Consider the following 19,973-nt stretch of genomic DNA (forward strand, 5'->3'; position numbering starts at 1 on the left):
AAGGAATGTTGGAGAATCCGGGCATCGATCCCGGTACCTCTCGCATGCAAAGCGAGCGCTCTACCAATTGAGCTAATTCCCCATGTTCCACTTGATTTAGAACATTTAATATACAAAAAATCTATACTCACATCTTCTATTAAAAGGAATGTTGGTGAATCCGGGCATCGATCCCGGTACCTCTCGCATGCAAAGCGAGCGCTCTACCAATTGAGCTAATTCCCCAGGTTCCAGTGCACTTAGAACATTTAATGTACAAAAAATCTATACTCACATTTTCTATGAAAAGGAATGTTGGAGAATGCGGGTATCGATCCCGGTACCTCTCGCATGCAAAGCGAGCGCTCTACCAATTGAGCTAATTCCCCATGTTCCACTGCATTTAGAACATTTAATGTATAAAAATCTATACTCACATTTTCTATGAAAAGGAATGTTGGAGAATCCGGGCATCGATCCCGGTACCTCTCGCATGCAAAGCGAGCGTTCTACCAACTGAGCTAATTCCCCATGTTCCACTTCATTTAGCACATTTAATATACAAAAAATCTATACTCCCATTTTCTATTAAAAGGAATGCTGGAGAATCCGGGCATCGATCCCGGTACCTCTCGCATGCAAAGCGAGCGCTCTACCAATTGAGCTAATTCCCCCTGTTCCACTTCATTTAGAACATTTAATGTACAAAAAATCTATACTCACATTTTCTATTAAAAGGAATGTTGGAGAATCAGGGCATCGATCCCGGTACCTCTCGCATGCACAGCGAGCGCTCTACCAATTGAGCTAATTCCCCATGTTCCACTTCATTTATAACATTTAATGTACAAAAAATCTATACTCACATTTTCTATGAAAAGGAATGTTGGAGAATCTGGGCATCGATCCCGGTACCTCTCGCATGCAAAGCGAGCGCTCTACCAATTGAGCTAATTCCCCATGTTCCACTTCATTTAGAACATTTAATGTACAAAAAATCTATACTCACATTTTCTATTAAAAGGAATGCTGGAGAATCCGGGAATCGATCCCGGTACCTCTCGCATGCAAAGCGAGCGCTCTACCAATTGAGCTAATTCCCCCGGTTCCACATCACGTAGACCATGTATTGTACAACAAATCAATACTCACATTTTCTATTAAAAGGAATGTTGGAGAATCTGGGCATCGATCCCGGTACCTCTCGCATGCAAAGCGAGCGCTCTACCAATTGAGCTAATTCCCCGTGTTCCACTTCGTTTAGAACATTTAATGTACAAAAAATCTATACTCACATTTTCTATGAAAAGGAATGTTGGAGAATCCGAGCATCGATCCCGGTACCTCTCGCAGGCAAAGCGAGCGCTCTACCAATTGAGCTAATTCCCCATGTTCCACTTCATTTAGAACATTTAATGTACGAAAAATCTATACTAAAATTTTCTATGAAAAGGAATGTTGGAGAATCGTGGCATCGATCCCGGTACCTCTCGTATGCAAAGCGAGCGCTCTACCAATTGAGCTAATTCCCCATGTTCCATTTCATTTAGAACATTTAATGTAAAAAAAATCTATACTCACATTTTCTATTAAAAGGAATGTTGGAGAATCCGGGCATCGATCCCGGTACCTCTCGCATGCAAAGCGAGCGCTCTACCAATTGAGCTAATTCCCTATGTTCCACTTCATTTAGAACATTTAATGTACAAAAAATCTATACTCAAATTTTCTATTAAAAGGAATGTTTGAGAATCCGGGCATCGATCCCGGTACCTCTCGCATGCAAAGCGAGCGCTCTACCAATTGAGCTAATTCTCCGTGTTCCACTTCATGTAGACAATGTAATGTACAAAAAATCTATACTCACATTTTCTATGAAAAGGAATGTTGGAGAATCCGGGCATCGATCCCGGTACCTCTCGCATGCAAAGCGAGCGCTCTACCAATTGAGCTAATTCCCCATGTTCCACTTCATTTAGAACATTTAATGTACAAAAAATCTATACTCACATTTTCTATGAAAAGTAATGTTGGAGAATCCGGGAATCGATCCCAGTACCTCTCGCATGCAAAGCGAGCGCTCTACCAATTGAGCTAATTCCCCATGTTCCACTTCACGTAGACCATTTAATGTACAAAAAATCTATACTTACATTTTCTATGAAAAGGAATGTTGGAGAATCGTGGCAGCGATTCCGGTACCTCTCGCATGCAAGGCGAAGTCTCTACAAATTGAGCTAATTGCCCATGTTCCACTTCATTTAGAACATTTAATGTACAAAAAATCTATACTCACATTTTCTATGAAAAGGTATGTTGGAGAATCCGGGCATCGATCCCGGTACCTCTCGCATGCAAAGCGAGCGCTCTACCAATTGAGCTAATTCCCCATGTTCCACTTCATTTAGAACATTTAATGTACAAAAGATCTATACTCACATTTTCTATTAAAAGGAATATTGGAGAATCCGGGCATCGATCCCGGTACCTCTCGCATGCAAAGCGAGCGCTCTACCAATTGAGCTAATTCCCCATGTTCCACTTCATTTAGACCATTTAATGTACAAAAAATCTATACTCACATTTTCTATGAAAAGGAATGTTGGAGAATCCGGGCATCGATCCCGGTACCTCTCGCATGCAAAGCGAGCGCTCTACCAATTGAGCTAATTCCCCATGTTCAACTTCATTTAGAACATTTAATGTACAAAAAATCTATACTCACATTTTCTATTAAAAGGAATGTTGGAAAATCCCGGCATCGATCCCGGTACCTCTCGCATGCAAAGCGAGCGCTCTACCAATTGAGCTAATTCCCCATGTTCCACTTCATTTACAACATTTAATGTACAAAAAATCTATACTCAAATTTTCTATTAAAAGGAATGTTTGAGAATCCGGGCATCGATCCCGGTACCTCTCGCATGCAAAGCGAGCGCTCTACCAATTGCGCTAATTCCCCATGTTCCACTTCATTTAGAACATTTAATGTAAAAAAAATCTATACTCACATTTTCTATGAAAAGGAATGTTGGAGAATCCTTGCATCGATCCGTGTACCTCTCGCATGCTCAGCGAGCGCTCTACCAATTGAGCCTATTCCCCATGTTCCACTTTATTTAGAACATTTAATGTACAAAAAAAAAATACTCACATTTTCTATTAAAAGGAATGTTGGAGAATCCCGGCATCGATCCCGGTACCTCTCGCATGCAAAGCGAGCGCTCTACCAATTGAGCTAATTCCCCATGTTCCAATTCATGTAGACCATTTAATGTACAAAATATCTATACTCACATTTTCTATGAAAAGGAATGTTGGAGAATCCGGGCATCGATCCCGGTACCTCTCGCATGCAAAGCGAGCGCTCTACCAATGGAGCTAATTCCCCATGTTCCACTTCATTTAGAACATTTAATGTACAAAAAATCTATACTCACATTTTCTATGAAAGGGAAAGTTGGAGAATCCGGGCATCGATCCCGGTACCTCTCGCATGCAAAGCGATCGCTCTACCAATTGAGCTAATTCCCCATGTTCCACTTCGCGTAGGCAATTTAATGTACAAAATATCTATACTCACATTTTCTATTAAAAGGAATGTTGGAGAATCCGGGCATCGATCCCGGTACCTCTCGCATGCAAAGCGAGCGCTCTACCAATTGAGCTAATTCCCCGTGTTCCACTTCATTTAGAACATTTAATGTACAACAAATCTATACTCACATTTTCAATTAAAATGAATGTTGGAGAATCCGGGCATCGATCCCGGTATCTCTCGCATGCAAAGCGAGCGCTCTACCAATTGAGCTAATTCCCCATGTTCCACTTCATTTAAAACATTTAATGTACAAAATATCTATACTCACATTTTCTATGAAAAGGAATGTTGGAGAATCCGGGAATCGATCCCAGTACCTCTCGCATGCAAAGCGAGCGCTCTACCAATTGAGCTAATTCCCCATGTTCCACTTCATTTAGAACATTTAATGTACAAAAAATCTATACTCACATTTTCTATGAAAAGGAATGTTGGAGAATCCGGGCATCGATCCCGGTACCTCTCGCATGCAAAGCGAGCGCTCTACCAATTGAGTTAATTCCCTATGTTCCACTGCATTTAGAACATTTAATGTACAAAAAATCTATACTCACATTTTCAATTAAAATGAATGTTGGAGAATCCGGGAATCGATCCCGGTACCTCTCGCATGCAAAGCGAGCGCTCTACCAATTGAGCTAATTCCCCATGTTCCACTTCATGTAGACAATTTAATGTACAAAAAATCTATACTAACATTTTCTATTAAAAGGAATGTTGGAGAATCCGGGCATCGATCCGGGTACCTCTCGCATGCAAAGCGAGCACTCTACCAATTTAGCTAATTCCCCATGTTCCACTTCATTTAGAACATTTAATGTACAAAAAATCTATACTCACATGTTCTATGAAAAGGAATGTTGGAGAATCGGGGCATCGATCCCGGTACCTCTCGCATGCAAAGCGAGCGCTCTACCAATTGAGCTAATTCCCCATGTTCCACTTCATTTAGAACATTTAATGTACAAAAAATCTATACTCACATTTTCTATGAAAAGGAATGTTGGAGAATCCGGGCATCGATCCCGGTACCTCTCGCATGCAAAGCGAGCGCTCTACCAACTGAGCTAATTCCCCATGTTCCAGTGCACTTAGAACATTTAATGTACAAAAAATCTATACTCACATTTTCTATGAAAAGGAATGTTGGAGAATCCGGGTATCGATCCCGGTACCTCTCGCATGCAAAGCGAGCGCTCTACCAATTGAGCTAATTCCCCATGTTCCACTTCATTTAGAACATTTAATGTACAAAAAATCTATACTCACATTTTCTATGAAAAGGAATGTTGGAGAATCCGGGCATCGATCCCGGTACCTCTCGCATGCAAAGCGAGCGCTCTACCAACTGAGCTAATTCCCCATGTTCCACTTCATTTAGAACATTTAATGTACAAAAAATTTATACTCACATTTTCTATTAAAAGGGACGTTGGAGAATCCGGGCATCGATCCCGGTACCTCTCGCATGCGACGCGAGCGCTCTACCAATTGAGCTAATTCCCCATGTTCCACTTCATTTAGAACATTTAATGTACAAAAAATCTATACTCACATTTTCTATGAAAAGGAATGTTGGAGAATCTGGGCATCGATCCCGGTACCTCTCGCATGCAAAGCGAGCTCTCTACCAATTGAGCTAATTCCCCATGTTCCACTTCATTTAGAACATTTAATGTACAAAAAATCTATACTCACATTTTCTATGAAAAGGAATGTTGGAGAATCCGGGCATCGATCCCGGTACCTCTCGCATGCAAAGCGAGCGCTCTACCAACTGAGCTAATTCCCCATGTTCCACTTCATTTAGAACATTTAATGTACAAAAAATTTATACTCACATTTTCTATTAAAAGGGATGTTGGAGAATCCGGGCATCGATCCCGGTACCTCTCGCATGCGACGCGAGCGCTCTACCAATTGAGCTAATTCCCCATGTTCCACTTCATTTAGAACATTTAATGTACAAAAAATCTATACTCACATTTTCTATGAAAAGGAATGTTGGAGAATCTGGGCATCGATCCCGGTACCTCTCGCATGCAAAGCGAGCTCTCTACCAATTGAGCTAATTCCCCATGTTCCACTTCATTTAGAACATTTAATGTACAAAAAATCTATACTCACATTTTCTATGAAAAGGAATGTTGGAGAATCCGGGCATCGATCCCGGTACCTCTCGCATGCAAAGCGAGCGCTCTATTAACTGAGCTAATTCCCCATGTTCCACTTCATTTAGAACATTTAATGTACAAAAAATTTATACTCACATTTTCTATTAAAAGGGATGTTGGAGAATCCGGGCATCGATCCCGGTACCTCTCGCATGCGACGCGAGCGCTCTACCAATTGAGCTAATTCCCCATGTTCCACTTCATTTAGAACATTTAATGTACAAAAAATCTATACTCACATTTTCTATGAAAAGGAATGTTGGAGAATCTGGGCATCGATCCCGGTACCTCTCGCATGCAAAGCGAGCTCTCTACCAATTGAGCTAATTCCCCATGTTCCACTTCATTTAGAACATTTAATGTACAAAAAATCTATACTCACATTTTCTATGAAAAGGAATGTTGGAGAATCCGGGCATCGATCCCGGTACCTCTCGCATGCAAAGCGAGCGTTCTACCAACTGAGCTAATTCCCCATGTTCCACTTCATTTAGAACATTTAATGTACAAAAAATCTATACTCCCATTTTCTATTAAAAGGAATGTTGGAGAATCCGGGCATCGATCCCGGTACCTCTCGCATGCAAAGCGAGCGCTCTACCAATTGAGCTAATTCCCCCTGTTCCACTTCATTTAGAACATTTAATGTACAAAAAATCTATACTCACATTTTCTATTAAAAGGAATGTTGGAGAATCAGGGCATCGATCCCGGTACCTCTCGCATGCACAGCGAGCGCTCTACCAATTGAGCTAATTCCCCATGTTCCACTTCATTTATAACATTTAATGTACAAAAAATCTATACTCACATTTTCTATGAAAAGGAATGTTGGAGAATCTGGGCATCGATCCCGGTACCTCTCGCATGCAAAGCGAGCGCTCTACCAATTGAGCTAATTACCCATGTTCCACTTCATTTAGAACATTTAATGTACAAAAAATCTATACTCACATTTTCTATTAAAAGGAATGTTGGAGAATCCGGGCATCGATCCCGGTACCTCTCGCATGCAAAGCGAGCGCTCTACCAATTGAGCTAATTCCCCCGGTTCCACATCACGTAGACCATGTATTGTACAAGAAATCAATACTCACATTTTCTATTAAAAGGAATTTTGGAGAATCTGGGCATCGATCCCGGTACCTCTCGCATGCAAAGCGAGCGCTCTACCAATTGAGCTAATTCCCCGTGTTCCACTTCGTTTAGAACATTTAATGTACAAAAAATCTATACTCACATTTTCTATGAAAAGGAATGTTGGAGAATCCGAGCATCGATCCCGGTACCTCTCGCAGGCAAAGCGAGCGCTCTACCAATTGAGCTAATTCCCCATGTTCCACTTCATTTAGAACATTTAATGTACGAAAAATCTATACTAACATTTTCTATGAAAAGGAATGTTGGAGAAGCAGGGCATCGATCCCGGTACCTCTCGTATGCAAAGCGAGCGCTCTACCAATTGAGCTAATTCCCCATGTTCCATTTCATTTAGAACATTCAATGTAAAAAAAATCTATACTCACATTTTCTATTAAAAGGAATGTTGGAGCATCCGGGCATCGATCCCGGTACCTCTCGCATGCAAAGCGAGCGCTCTACCAATTGAGCTAATTCCCTATGTTCCACTTCATTTAGAACATTTAATGTACAAAAAATCTATACTCACATTTTCTATTAAAAGGAATGTTTGAGAATCCGGGCATCGATCACGGTACCTCTAACATGCAAAGCGAGCGCTCTACCAATTGAGCTAATTCCCTATGTTCCACTTCATGTAGACAATGTAATGTACAAAAAATCTATACTCAAATTTTCTATGAAAAGGAATGTTGGAGAATCCGGGCATCGATCCCGGTACCTCTCGCATGCAAAGCGAGCGCTCTACCAATTGAGCTAATTCCCCATGTTCCACTTCATTTAGAACATTTAATGTACAAAAAATCTATACTCACATTTTCTATGAAAAGGAATGTTGGAGAATCCGGGAATCGATCCCGGTACCTCTCGCATGCAAAGCGAGCGCTCTACCAATTGAGCTAATTCCCCATGTTCCACTTCACGTAGACCATTTAATGTACAAAAAATCTATACTTACATTTTCTATGAAAAGGAATGTTGGAGAATCGTGGCATCGATTCCGGTACCTCTCGCATGCAAGGCGAAGTCTCTACCAATTGAGCTAATTGCCCATGTTCCACTTCATTTAGAACATTTAATGTACAAAAAATCTATACTCACATTTTCTATGAAAAGGTATGTTGGAGAATCCGGGCATCGATCCCGGTACCTCTCGCATGCAAAGCGAGCGCTCTACCAATTGAGCTAATTCCCCATGTTCCACTTCTTTTAGAACATTTAATGTACAAAAAATCTATACTCACATGTTCTATTAAAAGGAATGTTGGAGAATCTGGGCATCGATCCCGGTACCTCTCGCATGCAAAGCGAGCGCTCTACCAATTGAGCTAATTCCCCATGTTCCACTTCATTTAGACCATTTAATGTACAAAAAATCTATACTCACATTTTCTATGAAAAGGAATGTTGGAGAATCCGGGCATCGATCCCGGTACCTCTCGCATGCAAAGCGAGCGCTCTACCAATTGAGCTAATTACCCATGTTCAACTTCATTTAGAACATTTAATGTACAAAAAATCTATACTCACATTTTCTATTAAAAGGTATGTTGGAAAATCCCGGCATCGATCCCGGTTCCTCTCGCATGCAAAGCGAGCGCTCTACCAATTGAGCTAATTCCCCATGTTCCACTTCATTTAGAACATTTAATGTACAACAAATCTATACTCAAATTTTCTATTAAAAGGAATGTTGGAGAATCCGGGCATCGATCCCGGTACCTCTCGCATGCAAAGCGAGCGCTCTACCAATTGCGCTAATTCCCCATGTTCCACTTCATTTAGAACATTTAATGTACAAAAAATCTATACTCACATTTTCTATGAAAAGGAATGTTGGAGAATCCGGGCATCGATCCGTGTACCTCTCGCATGCTCAGCGAGAACTCTACCAATTGAGCATATTCCCCATGTTCCACTTCATTTAGAACATTTAATGTACAAAAAATATATACTCACATTCTCTATTAAAAGGAATGTTGGAGAATCCGGGCATCGATCCCGGTATCTTTCGCATGCAAAGCGAGCGATCTACCAATTGAGCTAACTCCCCTTGTTCAACTTCATTTGGAACATTTAATGTACAAAAAATCTATACTCATATTTTCTATTAAAAGGAATGTTGGAGAATCCGGGCATCGATCCCGGTACCTCTCGCATGCATAGCGTGCGCTCTACCAATTGAGCTTATTCCCCATGTTCCACTTCATTTAGAACATTTAATGTACAAAAAATCTATACTCACATTTTCTATGAAACGGAATGTGTGAGAATCCGGGAATCGATCCCGGTACCTCTCGCATGCAAAGCGAGCGCTCTACCAATTAAGCTAATTCCCTATGTTCCACTTCATTTAGAACATTTAATGTACAAACAATCTATACTCACATTTTCTATGAAAAGGAATGTTGGAGAATCCGGGCATCGATCCCGGTACCTCTCGCATGCAAAGCGAGCGCTGTACCAATTGAGCTAATTCCCCATGTTCCACTTCATTTAGAACATTTAATGTACAAAAAATCTATACTCACATTTTCTATGAAAAGGAATGTTGGAGAATCCGGGAATCGATCCCGGTACCTCTCGCATGCAAAGCGAGCGCTCTACCAATTGAGCTAATTCCCCATGTTCCACTTCACGTAGACCATTTAATGTACAAAAAATCTATACTTACATTTTCTATGAAAAGGAATGTTGGAGAATCGTGGCATCGATTCCGGTACCTCTCGCATGCAAGGCGAAGTCTCTACCAATTGAGCTAATTGCCCATGTTCCACTTCATTTAGAACATTTAATGTACAAAAAATCTATACTCACATTTTCTATGAAAAGGTATGTTGGAGAATCCGGGCATCGATCCCGGTACCTCTCGCATGCAAAGCGAGCGCTCTACCAATTGAGCTAATTCCCCATGTTCCACTTCTTTTAGAACATTTAATGTACAAAAAATCTATACTCACATGTTCTATTAAAAGGAATGTTGGAGAATCTGGGCATCGATCCCGGTACCTCTCGCATGCAAAGCGAGCGCTCTACCAATTGAGCTAATTCCCCATGTTCCACTTCATTTAGACCATTTAATGTACAAAAAATCTATACTCACATTTTCTATGAAAAGGAATGTTGGAGAATCCGGGCATCGATCCCGGTACCTCTCGCATGCAAAGCGAGCGCTCTACCAATTGAGCTAATTACCCATGTTCAACTTCATTAAGAACATTTAATGTACAAAAAATCTATACTCACATTTTCTATTAAAAGGTATGTTGGAAAATCCGGGCATCGATCCCGGTACCTCTCGCATGCAAAGCGAGCGCTCTACCAATTAAGCTAATTCCCCATGTTCCACTTCATTTAGAACATTTAATGTACAAAAAATCTATACTCACATTTTCTATGAAAAGGAATGTTGGAGAATCCGGGCATCGATCCGTGTACCTCTCGCATGCTCAGCGAGAACTCTACCAATTGAGCCTATTCCCCATGTTCCACTTCATTTAGAACATTTAATGTACAAAAAATATATACTCACATTCTCTATGAAAAGGAATGTTTGAGAATCCGGGCATCGATCCCGGTATCTTTCGCATGCAAAGCGAGCGATCTACCAATTGAGCTAATTCCCCTTGTTCAACTTCATTTAGAACATTTAATGTACAAAAAATCTATACTCATATTTTCTATTAAAAGGAATGTTGGAGAATCCGGGCATCGATCCCGGTACCTCTCGCATGCATAGCGTGCGCTCTACCAATTGAGCTTATTCCCCATGTTCCACTTCATTTAGAACATTTAATGTACAAAAAATCTATACTCACATTTTCTATGAAACGGAATGTTGGAGAATCCGGGAATCGATCCCGGTACCTCTCGCATGCAAAGCGAGCGCTCTACCAATTGAGCTATTTCCCTATGTTCCACTTCATTTAGAACATTTAATGTACAAACAATCTATACTCACATTTTCTATGAAAAGGAATGTTGGAGAATCCGGGAATCGATCCCGGTACCTCTCGCATGCAAAGCGAGCGCTCTACCAATTGAGCTAATTCCCTATGTTCCACTTCATTTAGACCATTTAATGTACAAAAAATCTATACTCACATTTTCTATGAAAAGGTATGTTGGAGAATCCGGGCATCGATCCCGGTACCTCTCGCATGCAAAGCGAGCGCTCTACCAATGGAGCTGATTCCCCATGTTCCACTTCATTTAGAACATTTAATGTACAAAAAATCTATACTCACATTTTCTATGAAAGGGAAAGTTGGAGAATCCGGGCATCGATCCCGGTACCTCTCGCATGCAAAGCGATCGCTCTACCAATTGAGCTAATTCCCCATGTTCCACTTCGCGTAGACCATTTAATGTACAAAATATCTATACTCACATTTTCTATTAAAAGGAATGTTGGAGAATCCCGGCATCGATCCCGGTACCTCTCGCATGCAAAGCGAGCGCTCTACCAATTGAGCTAATTCCCCGTGTTCCACTTCATTTAGAACATTTAATGTACAAAAAATCTATACTCACATTTTCTATGAAAAGGAATGTTGGAGAATCCGGGCATCGATCCCGGTACCTCTCTCATGCAAAGCGAGCGCTCTACCAATTGAGCTAATTCCCCATGTTCCACTTTATTTAGAACATTTAATGTACAAAACATCTATACTCACATTTTCTATGAAAAGGAATGTTGGAGAATCCGGGCATCGATCCCGGTATCTCTCGCATGCAAAGCGAGCGCTCTACCAATTGAGCTAATTCCCCATGTTCCACTTCATTTAAAACATTTAATGTACAAAATATCTATACTCACATTTTCTATGAAAAGGAATGTTGGAGAATCCGGGAATCGATCCCAGTACCTCTCGCATGCAAAGCGAGCGCTCTACCAATTGAGCTAATTCCCCATGTTCCACTTCATTTAGAACATTTAATGTACAAAAAATCTTTACTCACATTTTCTATGAAAAGGAATGTTGGAGAATCCGGGAATCGATCCCGGTACCTCTCGCATGCAAAGCGAGCGCTCTACCAATGGAGCTAATTCCCTATGTTCCACTTCATTTAGAACATTTAATGTACAAAAAATCTATACTCACATTTTCAATTAAAATGAATGTTGGAGAATCCGGGCATCGATCCCGGTACCTCTCACGTGCTAAGCGAGCGCTCTACCAATTGAGCTAATTCCCCATGTTCCACTTCATGTAGACAATTTAATGTACAAAAAATCTATACTAACATTTTCTATTAAAAGGAATGTTGGAGAATCCGGGCATCGATCCCGGTACCTCTCGCATGCAAAGCGAGCACTCTACCAATTTAGCTAATTCCCCATGTTCCACTTCATTTAGACCATTTAATGTACAAAAAATCTATACTCACATGTTCTATGAAAAGGAATGTTGGAGAATCGGGGCATCGATCCCGGTACCTCTCGCATGCAAAGCGAGCTCTCTACCAATTGAGCTAATTCCCAATGTTCCACTTCATTTAGAACATTTAATGTACAAAAAATCTATACTCACATCTTCTTTTAAAAGGAATGTTGGCGAATCCGGGAATCGATCCGGGTACCTCCCGCATGCAAAGCTAGCGCTCTACCAATTGAGCTAATTCCCATGTTCCAGTGCACTTAGAACATTTAATGTACAAAAAATCATTACTCACATTTTCTATTAAAAGGAATGTTGGAGAATCCGGGTATCGATCCCGGTACCTCTCGCATGCGAAGCGAGCGCTCTACCAATTGAGCTAATTCCCCATGTTCCACTTCATTTAGAACATTTAATGTACAAAAAAAAAAATACTCACATCTTCTTTTAAAAGGAATGTTTGCGAATCCGGGCATCGATCCCGGTACCTCTCGCATGCAAAGATAGCGCTCTACCAACTGAGCTAATTCCCCATGTTCAACTTCATTTAGAACATTTAATGTACAAAAAATTTATACTCACATTTTCTATTAAAAGGGATGTTGGAGAATCCGGGCATCGATCCCGGTACCCTTCGCATGCGAAGCGAGCGCTCTACCAATTGAGCTAATTCCCCATGTTCCACTTCATTTAGAACATTTAATGTACAAAAAATCTATACTCACATTTTCTATGAAAAGGAATGTTGGAGAATCTGGGCATCGATCCCGGTACCTCTCGCATGCAAAGCGAGCTCTCTACCAATTGAGCTAATTCCCCATGTTCCACTTGATTTAGAACATTTAATGTACAAAACATCTATACTCACATTTTCTATGAAAAGGAATGTTGGAGAATCCGGGCATCGATCCCGGTACCTCTCGCATGCAAAGCGAGCGTTCTACCAACTGAGCTAATTCCCCATGTTCCACTTCATTTAGAACATTTAATGTACAAAAAATCTATACTCACATTTTCTATTAAAAGGATTGTTGGAGAATCCGGGCATCGATCCCGGTACCTCTCGCATGCAAAGCGAGCGCTCTACCACTTGAGCTAATTCCCCCTGTTCCACTTCATTTAGAACATTTAATGTACAAAAAATCTATACTCACATTTTCTATTAAAAGGTATGTTGGAGAATAAGGCCACCGATCCCGGTACCTCTCGCATGCACAGCGAGCGCTCTACCAATTGAGCTAATTCCCCATGTTCCACTTCATTTATAACATTTAATGTACAAAAAATCTATACTCACATTTTCTATGAAAAGGAATGTAGGAGAATCTGGGCATCGATCCCGGTACCTCTCGCATGCAAAGCGAGCGCTCTACCAATTGAGCTAATTCCCTATGTTCCACTTCATTTAGAACATTTAATGTACAAAAAATCTATACTCACATTTTCTATTAAAAGGAATGTTGGAGAATCCGGGCATCGATCCCGGTACCTCTCGCATGCAAAGCGAGCGCTCTACCAATTGAGCTAATTCCCCCGGTTCCACATCACGTAGACCATGTATTGTACAAAAAATCAATACTCACATTTTCTATTAAAAGGAATGTTGGAGAATCTGGGCATCGATCCCGGTACCTCTCGCATGCAAAGCGAGCGCTCTACCAATTGAGCTAATTCCCCGTGTTCCACTTCGTTTAGAACATTTAATGTACAAAAAATCTATACTCACATTTTCTATGAAAAGGAATGTTGGAGAATCCGAGCATCGATCCCGGTACCTCTCGCAGGCAAAGCGAGCGCTCTACCAATTGAGCTAATTCCCCATGTTCCACTTCATTTAGAACATTTAATGTACGAAAAATCTATACTCACATTTTCTATGAAAAGGAATGTTGGAGAAGCAGGGCATCGATCCCGGTACCTCTCGTATGCCAAGCGAGCGCTCTACCAATTGAGCTAATTCCCCATGTTCAACTTCACGTAGACAATTTTATGTACAAAAAATCTATACTCACATTTTCTATTAAACGGAATGTTGGAGAATCCGGGCATCGATCCCGGTACCTCTCGCATGCAAAGCGAGCGCTCTACCAATTGAGCTAATTCCCCATGTTCCACTTCATTTAGAACATTTAATGTACAAAAAATCTATACTCACATGTTCTATGAAAAGGAATGTTGGAGAATCCGGGCATCGATCCCGGTACCTCTCGCATGCGAAGCGAGCGCTCTACCAATTGAGCTAATTCCACATGTTCCACTTCATTTAGAACATTTAACGTACAAAAAATCTATACTCACATCTTCTATTAAAAGGAATGTTGGCGAATCCGGGCATCGATCCCGGTACCTCTCGCATGCAAAGCGAGAGCTCTACCAATTGAGCTAATTCCCCAGGTTCCAGTGCACTTAGAACATTTAATGTACAAAAAATCTATACTCACATTTTCTATGAAAAGGAATGTTGGAGAATCCGGGTATCGATCCCGGTACCTCGCGCATGCAAAGCGAGCGCTCTACCAATTGAGCTAATTCCCCATGTTCCACTTCATTTAGAACATTTAATGTATAAAAATCTATACTCACATTTTCTATGAAAAGGAATGTTGGAGCATCCGGGCATCGATCCCGGTACCTCTCGCATGCAAAGCGAGCGTTCTACCAACTGAGCTAATTCCCCATGTTCCACTTCATTTAGAACATTTAATGTACAAAAAATCTATACTCACATTTTCTATTAAAAGGAATGTTGGAGAATCCGGGCATCGATCCCGGTACCTCTCGCATGCAAAGCGAGCGCTCTACCAATTGAGCTAATTCCCCATGTTCCACTTCATTTAGAACATTTAATGTACAAAAAATCTATACTCACATTTTCTATTAAAAGGAATGTTGGAGAATCCGGGCATCGATCCCGGTACCTCTCGCATGCCCAGCGAGCGCTCTACCAATTGAGCTAATTCCCCATGTTCCACTTGATTTAGAACATTTAATGTACAAAAAATCTATACTCACATCTTCTATGAAAAGGAATGTTGGCGAATCTGGGCATCGATCCCGGTACCTCTCGTATGCAAAGCGAGCGCTCTACCAATTGAGCTATTTCCCCATGTTCCATTTCATTTAGAACATTTAATGTAAAAAAAATCTATACTCACATTTTCTATTAAAAGGAATGTTGGAGAATCCTGGCATCGATCCCGGTACCTCTCGCATGCAAAGCGAGCGCTCTACCAATTGAGCTAATTCCCCATGTTCCACTTGATTTAGAACATTTAATGTACAAAAAATCTATACTCACATCTTCTATGAAAAGGAATGTTGGAGAATCTGGGAATCGATCCCGGTACCTCTCGCATGCAAAGCGAGCGCTCTACCAATTGAGCTAATTCCCCATGTTCCACTTCATTTACAACATTTAATGTACAAAAAATCTATACTCACATTTTCAATTAAAAGGAATGTTGGAGAATCCGGGCATCGATCCCGGTACCTCTCGCATGCAAAGCGAGCGCTCTACAAATTGAGCTAATTCCCGCGGTTCCACATCACGTAGACCATGTATTGTACAAAAAATCAATACTCACATTTTCTATTAAAAGGAATGTTGGAGAATCCTGGCATCGATCCCGGTACCTCTCGCATGCAAAGCGAGCGCTCTACCAATTGAGCTAATTCCCCATGTTCCAATTCATTTAGAACATTTAATGTACAAAAAATCTATACTCACATTTTCTATTAAAAGGAATGTTTGAGAATCCGGGCATCGATCCCGGTACCTCTCGCATGCAAAGCGAGCGCTCTACCAATTGAGCTAATTCCCTATGTTCCACTTCATGTAGACAATGTAATGTACAAAAAATCTATACTCACATTTTCTATGAAAAGGAATGTTGGAGAATCCGGGCATCGATCCCGGTACCTCTCGCATGCAAAGCGAGCGCTCTACCAATTGAGCTAATTCCCCATGTTCCACTTCATTTAGAACATTTAATGTACAACAAATCTATACTAACATTTTCTATGAAAAGGAATGTTGGAGAATCCGGGAATCGATCCATGTACCTCTCGCATGCAAAGCGAGCGCTCTACCAATTGAGCTAATTCCCCATGTCCCAGTGCACTTAGAACATTTAATGTACAAAACATCTATACTCACATGTTCTATTAAAAGGAATATTGGAGACTCCTGGCATCGATCCCGGTACCTCTCGCATGCAAAGCGAGCGCTCTACCAATTGTGCTAATTCCCCATGTTCCACTTCATTTAGAACATTAATGTACAAAAAATCTATACTCACATTTTCTATGAAAAGGAATGTTGGAGAATCCGGGCATCGATCCCGGTACCTCTCGCATGCAAAGCGAGTCCTCTACCAATTGAGCTAATTCCCCATTTTCAACTACATTTAGAACATTTAATGTACAAAAAAACTATACTCACATTTTCTATGAAATGGAATGTTGGAAAATCCGGGCATCGATGCCGGTACCTCTCGCATGCAAAGCGAGTCCTCTACCAATTGAGCTAATTCCCAACGTTCCACTTCACGTAGACCATTTAATGTACAAAAAATCTATCCTTACATTTTCTATGAAAAGGAATGTTGGAGAATCGTGGCATCGATTCCGGTACCACTCGCATGCAAGGCGAGCGCTCTACCAATTGAGCTAATTGCCCATGTTCCACTTCATTTAGAACATTTAATGTACAAAAAATCTATACTCACATTTTCTATGAAAAGGTATGTTGGAGAATCCGGGCATCGATCCCGGTACCTCTCGCATGCAAAGCGAGCGCTCTACCAATTGAGTTAATTCCCCATGTTCCACTTCATTTAGAACATTTAATGTACAAAAGATCTATACTCACATTTTCTATTAAAAGGAATGTTGGAGAATCCGGGCATCGATCCCGGTACCTCTCGCATGCAAAGCGAGCGCTCTACCAATTGAGCTAATTCCCCATGTTCCACTTCATTTAGAACATTTAATGTACAAAAAATCTATACTCACATTTTCTATTAAAAGGAATGTTGGAGAATCCGGGCATCGATCCCGGTACCTCTCGCATGCCCAGCGAGCGCTCTACCAATTGAGCTAATTCCCCATGTTCCACTTGATTTAGAACATTTAATGTACAAAAAATCTATACTCACATCTTCTATGAAAAGGAATGTTGGCGAATCTGGGCATCGATCCCGGTACCTCTCGTATGCAAAGCGAGCGCTCTACCAATTGAGCTATTTCCCCATGTTCCATTTCATTTAGAACATTTAATGTAAAAAAAATCTATACTCACATTTTCTATTAAAAGGAATGTTGGAGAATCCTGGCATCGATCCCGGTACCTCTCGCATGCAAAGCGAGCGCTCTACCAATTGAGCTAATTCCCCATGTTCCACTTGATTTAGAACATTTAATGTACAAAAAATCTATACTCACATCTTCTATGAAAAGGAATGTTGGAGAATCTGGGAATCGATCCCGGTACCTCTCGCATGCAAAGCGAGCGCTCTACCAATTGAGCTAATTCCCCATGTTCCACTTCATTTACAACATTTAATGTACAAAAAATCTATACTCACATTTTCAATTAAAAGGAATGTTGGAGAATCCGGGCATCGATCCCGGTACCTCTCGCATGCAAAGCGAGCGCTCTACAAATTGAGCTAATTCCCGCGGTTCCACATCACGTAGACCATGTATTGTACAAAAAATCAATACTCACATTTTCTATTAAAAGGAATGTTGGAGAATCCTGGCATCGATCCCGGTACCTCTCGCATGCAAAGCGAGCGCTCTACCAATTGAGCTAATTCCCCATGTTCCAATTCATTTAGAACATTTAATGTACAAAAAATCTATACTCACATTTTCTATTAAAAGGAATGTTTGAGAATCCGGGCATCGATCCCGGTACCTCTCGCATGCAAAGCGAGCGCTCTACCAATTGAGCTAATTCCCTATGTTCCACTTCATGTAGACAATGTAATGTACAAAAAATCTATACTCACATTTTCTATGAAAAGGAATGTTGGAGAATCCGGGCATCGATCCCGGTACCTCTCGCATGCAAAGCGAGCGCTCTACCAATTGAGCTAATTCCCCATGTTCCACTTCATTTAGAACATTTAATGTACAACAAATCTATACTAACATTTTCTATGAAAAGGAATGTTGGAGAATCCGGGAATCGATCCATGTACCTCTCGCATGCAAAGCGAGCGCTCTACCAATTGAGCTAATTCCCCATGTCCCAGTGCACTTAGAACATTTAATGTACAAAACATCTATACTCACATGTTCTATTAAAAGGAATATTGGAGACTCCTGGCATCGATCCCGGTACCTCTCGCATGCAAAGCGAGCGCTCTACCAATTGTGCTAATTCCCCATGTTCCACTTCATTTAGAACATTAATGTACAAAAAATCTATACTCACATTTTCTATGAAAAGGAATGTTGGAGAATCCGGGCATCGATCCCGGTACCTCTCGCATGCAAAGCGAGTCCTCTACCAATTGAGCTAATTCCCTATTTTCAACTACATTTAGAACATTTAATGTACAAAAAAACTATACTCACATTTTCTATGAAATGGAATGTTGGAAAATCCGGGCATCGATGCCGGTACCTCTCGCATGCAAAGCGAGTCCTCTACCAATTGAGCTAATTCCCAACGTTCCACTTCACGTAGACCATTTAATGTACAAAAAATCTATCCTTACATTTTCTATGAAAAGGAATGTTGGAGAATCGTGGCATCGATTCCGGTACCACTCGCATGCAAGGCGAGCGCTCTACCAATTGAGCTAATTGCCCATGTTCCACTTCATTTAGAACATTTAATGTACAAAAAATCTATACTCACATTTTCTATGAAAAGGTATGTTGGAGAATCCGGGCATCGATCCCGGTACCTCTCGCATGCAAAGCGAGCGCTCTACCAATTGAGTTAATTCCCCATGTTCCACTTCATTTAGAACATTTAATGTACAAAAGATCTATACTCACATTTTCTATTAAAAGGAATGTTGGAGAATCCGGGCATCGATCCCGGTACCTCTCGCATGCAAAGCGAGCGCTCTACCAATTGAGCTAATTCCCCATGTTCCACTTCATTTAGACCATTTAATGTACAAAAAATCTATACTCACATTTTCTATTAAAAGGAATGTTGGAGAATCCGGGCATCGATCCCGGTACCTCTCGCATGCAAAGCGAGCGCTCTATTAATTGAGCTAATTCCCCATGTTCAACTTCATTTAGAACATTTAATGTACAAAAAATCTATACTCACATTTTCTATTAAAAGGAATGTTGGAAAATCCCGGCATCGATCCCGGTACCTCTCGCATGCAAAGCGAGCGCTCTACCAATTGAGCTAATTCCCCATGTTCCACTTCATTTACAACATTTAATGTACAAAAAATCAATACTCACATTTTCTATTAAAAGGAATGTTGGAGAATCTGGGAATCGATCCCGGTACCTCTCGCATGCAAAGCGAGCGCTCTACCAATTGCGCTAATTCCCCATGTTCCACTTCATTTAGAACATTTAATGTACAAAAAATCTGTACTCACATTTTCTATGAAAAGGAATGTTGGAGAATCCTTGCATCGATCCGTGTACCTCTCGCATGCTCAGCGAGAACTCTACCAATTGAGCCTATTCCCCATGTTCCACTTCATTTAG

The 19,973-nt window shown here is 40.9% G+C and overlaps 65 non-coding genes across 65 annotated transcripts; all 65 read right to left on the bottom strand.

Moving 5' to 3' along the window:
* Positions 1-9: 9 nt before the first annotated feature.
* On the bottom strand, positions 10-82 carry Trnaa-ugc (transfer RNA alanine (anticodon UGC)). The gene has a single exon. It is a non-coding gene; the product is annotated as a tRNA-Ala (tRNA).
* Positions 83-152: 70 nt separating this feature from the next.
* On the bottom strand, positions 153-225 carry Trnaa-ugc (transfer RNA alanine (anticodon UGC)). The gene has a single exon. It is a non-coding gene; the product is annotated as a tRNA-Ala (tRNA).
* Positions 226-295: 70 nt separating this feature from the next.
* On the bottom strand, positions 296-368 carry Trnaa-ugc (transfer RNA alanine (anticodon UGC)). Its single transcript has one exon. It is a non-coding gene; the product is annotated as a tRNA-Ala (tRNA).
* Positions 369-437: 69 nt separating this feature from the next.
* Positions 438-510, bottom strand: Trnaa-ugc (transfer RNA alanine (anticodon UGC)). Its single transcript has one exon. It is a non-coding gene; the product is annotated as a tRNA-Ala (tRNA).
* Positions 511-580: 70 nt separating this feature from the next.
* Trnaa-ugc (transfer RNA alanine (anticodon UGC)) lies at positions 581-653 on the bottom strand. Its single transcript has one exon. It is a non-coding gene; the product is annotated as a tRNA-Ala (tRNA).
* Positions 654-866: 213 nt separating this feature from the next.
* On the bottom strand, positions 867-939 carry Trnaa-ugc (transfer RNA alanine (anticodon UGC)). Its single transcript has one exon. It is a non-coding gene; the product is annotated as a tRNA-Ala (tRNA).
* Positions 940-1,009: 70 nt separating this feature from the next.
* Trnaa-ugc (transfer RNA alanine (anticodon UGC)) lies at positions 1,010-1,082 on the bottom strand. The gene has a single exon. It is a non-coding gene; the product is annotated as a tRNA-Ala (tRNA).
* Positions 1,083-1,152: 70 nt separating this feature from the next.
* On the bottom strand, positions 1,153-1,225 carry Trnaa-ugc (transfer RNA alanine (anticodon UGC)). Its single transcript has one exon. It is a non-coding gene; the product is annotated as a tRNA-Ala (tRNA).
* Positions 1,226-1,581: 356 nt separating this feature from the next.
* On the bottom strand, positions 1,582-1,654 carry Trnaa-ugc (transfer RNA alanine (anticodon UGC)). Its single transcript has one exon. It is a non-coding gene; the product is annotated as a tRNA-Ala (tRNA).
* Positions 1,655-1,724: 70 nt separating this feature from the next.
* Positions 1,725-1,797, bottom strand: Trnaa-ugc (transfer RNA alanine (anticodon UGC)). Its single transcript has one exon. It is a non-coding gene; the product is annotated as a tRNA-Ala (tRNA).
* Positions 1,798-1,867: 70 nt separating this feature from the next.
* Positions 1,868-1,940, bottom strand: Trnaa-ugc (transfer RNA alanine (anticodon UGC)). Its single transcript has one exon. It is a non-coding gene; the product is annotated as a tRNA-Ala (tRNA).
* Positions 1,941-2,010: 70 nt separating this feature from the next.
* On the bottom strand, positions 2,011-2,083 carry Trnaa-ugc (transfer RNA alanine (anticodon UGC)). Its single transcript has one exon. It is a non-coding gene; the product is annotated as a tRNA-Ala (tRNA).
* Positions 2,084-2,296: 213 nt separating this feature from the next.
* Positions 2,297-2,369, bottom strand: Trnaa-ugc (transfer RNA alanine (anticodon UGC)). Its single transcript has one exon. It is a non-coding gene; the product is annotated as a tRNA-Ala (tRNA).
* Positions 2,370-2,439: 70 nt separating this feature from the next.
* Trnaa-ugc (transfer RNA alanine (anticodon UGC)) lies at positions 2,440-2,512 on the bottom strand. Its single transcript has one exon. It is a non-coding gene; the product is annotated as a tRNA-Ala (tRNA).
* Positions 2,513-2,582: 70 nt separating this feature from the next.
* On the bottom strand, positions 2,583-2,655 carry Trnaa-ugc (transfer RNA alanine (anticodon UGC)). The gene has a single exon. It is a non-coding gene; the product is annotated as a tRNA-Ala (tRNA).
* Positions 2,656-3,440: 785 nt separating this feature from the next.
* On the bottom strand, positions 3,441-3,513 carry Trnaa-ugc (transfer RNA alanine (anticodon UGC)). The gene has a single exon. It is a non-coding gene; the product is annotated as a tRNA-Ala (tRNA).
* A 70-nt stretch (positions 3,514-3,583) lies between these two features.
* Trnaa-ugc (transfer RNA alanine (anticodon UGC)) lies at positions 3,584-3,656 on the bottom strand. The gene has a single exon. It is a non-coding gene; the product is annotated as a tRNA-Ala (tRNA).
* Positions 3,657-3,726: 70 nt separating this feature from the next.
* On the bottom strand, positions 3,727-3,799 carry Trnaa-ugc (transfer RNA alanine (anticodon UGC)). Its single transcript has one exon. It is a non-coding gene; the product is annotated as a tRNA-Ala (tRNA).
* Positions 3,800-3,869: 70 nt separating this feature from the next.
* Trnaa-ugc (transfer RNA alanine (anticodon UGC)) lies at positions 3,870-3,942 on the bottom strand. Its single transcript has one exon. It is a non-coding gene; the product is annotated as a tRNA-Ala (tRNA).
* Positions 3,943-4,155: 213 nt separating this feature from the next.
* Positions 4,156-4,228, bottom strand: Trnaa-ugc (transfer RNA alanine (anticodon UGC)). The gene has a single exon. It is a non-coding gene; the product is annotated as a tRNA-Ala (tRNA).
* Positions 4,229-4,584: 356 nt separating this feature from the next.
* Trnaa-ugc (transfer RNA alanine (anticodon UGC)) lies at positions 4,585-4,657 on the bottom strand. Its single transcript has one exon. It is a non-coding gene; the product is annotated as a tRNA-Ala (tRNA).
* Positions 4,658-4,727: 70 nt separating this feature from the next.
* Trnaa-ugc (transfer RNA alanine (anticodon UGC)) lies at positions 4,728-4,800 on the bottom strand. Its single transcript has one exon. It is a non-coding gene; the product is annotated as a tRNA-Ala (tRNA).
* Positions 4,801-4,870: 70 nt separating this feature from the next.
* On the bottom strand, positions 4,871-4,943 carry Trnaa-ugc (transfer RNA alanine (anticodon UGC)). Its single transcript has one exon. It is a non-coding gene; the product is annotated as a tRNA-Ala (tRNA).
* A 70-nt stretch (positions 4,944-5,013) lies between these two features.
* On the bottom strand, positions 5,014-5,086 carry Trnaa-cgc (transfer RNA alanine (anticodon CGC)). The gene has a single exon. It is a non-coding gene; the product is annotated as a tRNA-Ala (tRNA).
* A 213-nt stretch (positions 5,087-5,299) lies between these two features.
* On the bottom strand, positions 5,300-5,372 carry Trnaa-ugc (transfer RNA alanine (anticodon UGC)). The gene has a single exon. It is a non-coding gene; the product is annotated as a tRNA-Ala (tRNA).
* A 70-nt stretch (positions 5,373-5,442) lies between these two features.
* Trnaa-cgc (transfer RNA alanine (anticodon CGC)) lies at positions 5,443-5,515 on the bottom strand. Its single transcript has one exon. It is a non-coding gene; the product is annotated as a tRNA-Ala (tRNA).
* Positions 5,516-5,871: 356 nt separating this feature from the next.
* Positions 5,872-5,944, bottom strand: Trnaa-cgc (transfer RNA alanine (anticodon CGC)). The gene has a single exon. It is a non-coding gene; the product is annotated as a tRNA-Ala (tRNA).
* Positions 5,945-6,157: 213 nt separating this feature from the next.
* On the bottom strand, positions 6,158-6,230 carry Trnaa-ugc (transfer RNA alanine (anticodon UGC)). Its single transcript has one exon. It is a non-coding gene; the product is annotated as a tRNA-Ala (tRNA).
* Positions 6,231-6,300: 70 nt separating this feature from the next.
* Positions 6,301-6,373, bottom strand: Trnaa-ugc (transfer RNA alanine (anticodon UGC)). The gene has a single exon. It is a non-coding gene; the product is annotated as a tRNA-Ala (tRNA).
* Positions 6,374-6,729: 356 nt separating this feature from the next.
* Positions 6,730-6,802, bottom strand: Trnaa-ugc (transfer RNA alanine (anticodon UGC)). Its single transcript has one exon. It is a non-coding gene; the product is annotated as a tRNA-Ala (tRNA).
* Positions 6,803-6,872: 70 nt separating this feature from the next.
* On the bottom strand, positions 6,873-6,945 carry Trnaa-ugc (transfer RNA alanine (anticodon UGC)). Its single transcript has one exon. It is a non-coding gene; the product is annotated as a tRNA-Ala (tRNA).
* Positions 6,946-7,587: 642 nt separating this feature from the next.
* Positions 7,588-7,660, bottom strand: Trnaa-ugc (transfer RNA alanine (anticodon UGC)). The gene has a single exon. It is a non-coding gene; the product is annotated as a tRNA-Ala (tRNA).
* A 70-nt stretch (positions 7,661-7,730) lies between these two features.
* Positions 7,731-7,803, bottom strand: Trnaa-ugc (transfer RNA alanine (anticodon UGC)). The gene has a single exon. It is a non-coding gene; the product is annotated as a tRNA-Ala (tRNA).
* A 213-nt stretch (positions 7,804-8,016) lies between these two features.
* Positions 8,017-8,089, bottom strand: Trnaa-ugc (transfer RNA alanine (anticodon UGC)). The gene has a single exon. It is a non-coding gene; the product is annotated as a tRNA-Ala (tRNA).
* A 70-nt stretch (positions 8,090-8,159) lies between these two features.
* Positions 8,160-8,232, bottom strand: Trnaa-ugc (transfer RNA alanine (anticodon UGC)). The gene has a single exon. It is a non-coding gene; the product is annotated as a tRNA-Ala (tRNA).
* A 1,071-nt stretch (positions 8,233-9,303) lies between these two features.
* Positions 9,304-9,376, bottom strand: Trnaa-ugc (transfer RNA alanine (anticodon UGC)). Its single transcript has one exon. It is a non-coding gene; the product is annotated as a tRNA-Ala (tRNA).
* A 70-nt stretch (positions 9,377-9,446) lies between these two features.
* On the bottom strand, positions 9,447-9,519 carry Trnaa-ugc (transfer RNA alanine (anticodon UGC)). The gene has a single exon. It is a non-coding gene; the product is annotated as a tRNA-Ala (tRNA).
* Positions 9,520-9,732: 213 nt separating this feature from the next.
* Positions 9,733-9,805, bottom strand: Trnaa-ugc (transfer RNA alanine (anticodon UGC)). The gene has a single exon. It is a non-coding gene; the product is annotated as a tRNA-Ala (tRNA).
* Positions 9,806-9,875: 70 nt separating this feature from the next.
* Positions 9,876-9,948, bottom strand: Trnaa-ugc (transfer RNA alanine (anticodon UGC)). The gene has a single exon. It is a non-coding gene; the product is annotated as a tRNA-Ala (tRNA).
* A 213-nt stretch (positions 9,949-10,161) lies between these two features.
* Positions 10,162-10,234, bottom strand: Trnaa-ugc (transfer RNA alanine (anticodon UGC)). Its single transcript has one exon. It is a non-coding gene; the product is annotated as a tRNA-Ala (tRNA).
* A 499-nt stretch (positions 10,235-10,733) lies between these two features.
* Positions 10,734-10,806, bottom strand: Trnaa-ugc (transfer RNA alanine (anticodon UGC)). Its single transcript has one exon. It is a non-coding gene; the product is annotated as a tRNA-Ala (tRNA).
* Positions 10,807-10,876: 70 nt separating this feature from the next.
* On the bottom strand, positions 10,877-10,949 carry Trnaa-ugc (transfer RNA alanine (anticodon UGC)). Its single transcript has one exon. It is a non-coding gene; the product is annotated as a tRNA-Ala (tRNA).
* A 213-nt stretch (positions 10,950-11,162) lies between these two features.
* Positions 11,163-11,235, bottom strand: Trnaa-ugc (transfer RNA alanine (anticodon UGC)). The gene has a single exon. It is a non-coding gene; the product is annotated as a tRNA-Ala (tRNA).
* Positions 11,236-11,591: 356 nt separating this feature from the next.
* On the bottom strand, positions 11,592-11,664 carry Trnaa-ugc (transfer RNA alanine (anticodon UGC)). The gene has a single exon. It is a non-coding gene; the product is annotated as a tRNA-Ala (tRNA).
* Positions 11,665-11,734: 70 nt separating this feature from the next.
* Positions 11,735-11,807, bottom strand: Trnaa-ugc (transfer RNA alanine (anticodon UGC)). The gene has a single exon. It is a non-coding gene; the product is annotated as a tRNA-Ala (tRNA).
* Positions 11,808-12,020: 213 nt separating this feature from the next.
* Trnaa-agc (transfer RNA alanine (anticodon AGC)) lies at positions 12,021-12,093 on the bottom strand. The gene has a single exon. It is a non-coding gene; the product is annotated as a tRNA-Ala (tRNA).
* A 498-nt stretch (positions 12,094-12,591) lies between these two features.
* Positions 12,592-12,664, bottom strand: Trnaa-cgc (transfer RNA alanine (anticodon CGC)). The gene has a single exon. It is a non-coding gene; the product is annotated as a tRNA-Ala (tRNA).
* Positions 12,665-12,878: 214 nt separating this feature from the next.
* Positions 12,879-12,951, bottom strand: Trnaa-cgc (transfer RNA alanine (anticodon CGC)). The gene has a single exon. It is a non-coding gene; the product is annotated as a tRNA-Ala (tRNA).
* A 213-nt stretch (positions 12,952-13,164) lies between these two features.
* Positions 13,165-13,237, bottom strand: Trnaa-ugc (transfer RNA alanine (anticodon UGC)). Its single transcript has one exon. It is a non-coding gene; the product is annotated as a tRNA-Ala (tRNA).
* A 70-nt stretch (positions 13,238-13,307) lies between these two features.
* Trnaa-ugc (transfer RNA alanine (anticodon UGC)) lies at positions 13,308-13,380 on the bottom strand. The gene has a single exon. It is a non-coding gene; the product is annotated as a tRNA-Ala (tRNA).
* A 356-nt stretch (positions 13,381-13,736) lies between these two features.
* Positions 13,737-13,809, bottom strand: Trnaa-ugc (transfer RNA alanine (anticodon UGC)). The gene has a single exon. It is a non-coding gene; the product is annotated as a tRNA-Ala (tRNA).
* A 70-nt stretch (positions 13,810-13,879) lies between these two features.
* Trnaa-ugc (transfer RNA alanine (anticodon UGC)) lies at positions 13,880-13,952 on the bottom strand. The gene has a single exon. It is a non-coding gene; the product is annotated as a tRNA-Ala (tRNA).
* A 356-nt stretch (positions 13,953-14,308) lies between these two features.
* On the bottom strand, positions 14,309-14,381 carry Trnaa-ugc (transfer RNA alanine (anticodon UGC)). Its single transcript has one exon. It is a non-coding gene; the product is annotated as a tRNA-Ala (tRNA).
* Positions 14,382-14,451: 70 nt separating this feature from the next.
* Positions 14,452-14,524, bottom strand: Trnaa-cgc (transfer RNA alanine (anticodon CGC)). The gene has a single exon. It is a non-coding gene; the product is annotated as a tRNA-Ala (tRNA).
* A 70-nt stretch (positions 14,525-14,594) lies between these two features.
* On the bottom strand, positions 14,595-14,667 carry Trnaa-ugc (transfer RNA alanine (anticodon UGC)). The gene has a single exon. It is a non-coding gene; the product is annotated as a tRNA-Ala (tRNA).
* A 70-nt stretch (positions 14,668-14,737) lies between these two features.
* On the bottom strand, positions 14,738-14,810 carry Trnaa-ugc (transfer RNA alanine (anticodon UGC)). The gene has a single exon. It is a non-coding gene; the product is annotated as a tRNA-Ala (tRNA).
* Positions 14,811-15,022: 212 nt separating this feature from the next.
* Trnaa-ugc (transfer RNA alanine (anticodon UGC)) lies at positions 15,023-15,095 on the bottom strand. The gene has a single exon. It is a non-coding gene; the product is annotated as a tRNA-Ala (tRNA).
* A 70-nt stretch (positions 15,096-15,165) lies between these two features.
* Positions 15,166-15,238, bottom strand: Trnaa-ggc (transfer RNA alanine (anticodon GGC)). Its single transcript has one exon. It is a non-coding gene; the product is annotated as a tRNA-Ala (tRNA).
* Positions 15,239-15,594: 356 nt separating this feature from the next.
* Positions 15,595-15,667, bottom strand: Trnaa-ugc (transfer RNA alanine (anticodon UGC)). Its single transcript has one exon. It is a non-coding gene; the product is annotated as a tRNA-Ala (tRNA).
* A 499-nt stretch (positions 15,668-16,166) lies between these two features.
* On the bottom strand, positions 16,167-16,239 carry Trnaa-ugc (transfer RNA alanine (anticodon UGC)). Its single transcript has one exon. It is a non-coding gene; the product is annotated as a tRNA-Ala (tRNA).
* A 927-nt stretch (positions 16,240-17,166) lies between these two features.
* Trnaa-ugc (transfer RNA alanine (anticodon UGC)) lies at positions 17,167-17,239 on the bottom strand. The gene has a single exon. It is a non-coding gene; the product is annotated as a tRNA-Ala (tRNA).
* A 70-nt stretch (positions 17,240-17,309) lies between these two features.
* On the bottom strand, positions 17,310-17,382 carry Trnaa-ggc (transfer RNA alanine (anticodon GGC)). The gene has a single exon. It is a non-coding gene; the product is annotated as a tRNA-Ala (tRNA).
* Positions 17,383-17,738: 356 nt separating this feature from the next.
* Trnaa-ugc (transfer RNA alanine (anticodon UGC)) lies at positions 17,739-17,811 on the bottom strand. Its single transcript has one exon. It is a non-coding gene; the product is annotated as a tRNA-Ala (tRNA).
* Positions 17,812-18,310: 499 nt separating this feature from the next.
* Positions 18,311-18,383, bottom strand: Trnaa-ugc (transfer RNA alanine (anticodon UGC)). The gene has a single exon. It is a non-coding gene; the product is annotated as a tRNA-Ala (tRNA).
* A 927-nt stretch (positions 18,384-19,310) lies between these two features.
* Trnaa-ugc (transfer RNA alanine (anticodon UGC)) lies at positions 19,311-19,383 on the bottom strand. The gene has a single exon. It is a non-coding gene; the product is annotated as a tRNA-Ala (tRNA).
* Positions 19,384-19,973: the final 590 nt, after the last annotated feature.

This window comes from Euprymna scolopes, chromosome 39 (assembly GCF_053919585.1).
Source record: "Euprymna scolopes isolate OS-2025 chromosome 39, ASM5391958v1, whole genome shotgun sequence".
Lineage (NCBI taxonomy): Eukaryota > Metazoa > Mollusca > Cephalopoda > Sepiida > Sepiolidae > Euprymna > Euprymna scolopes.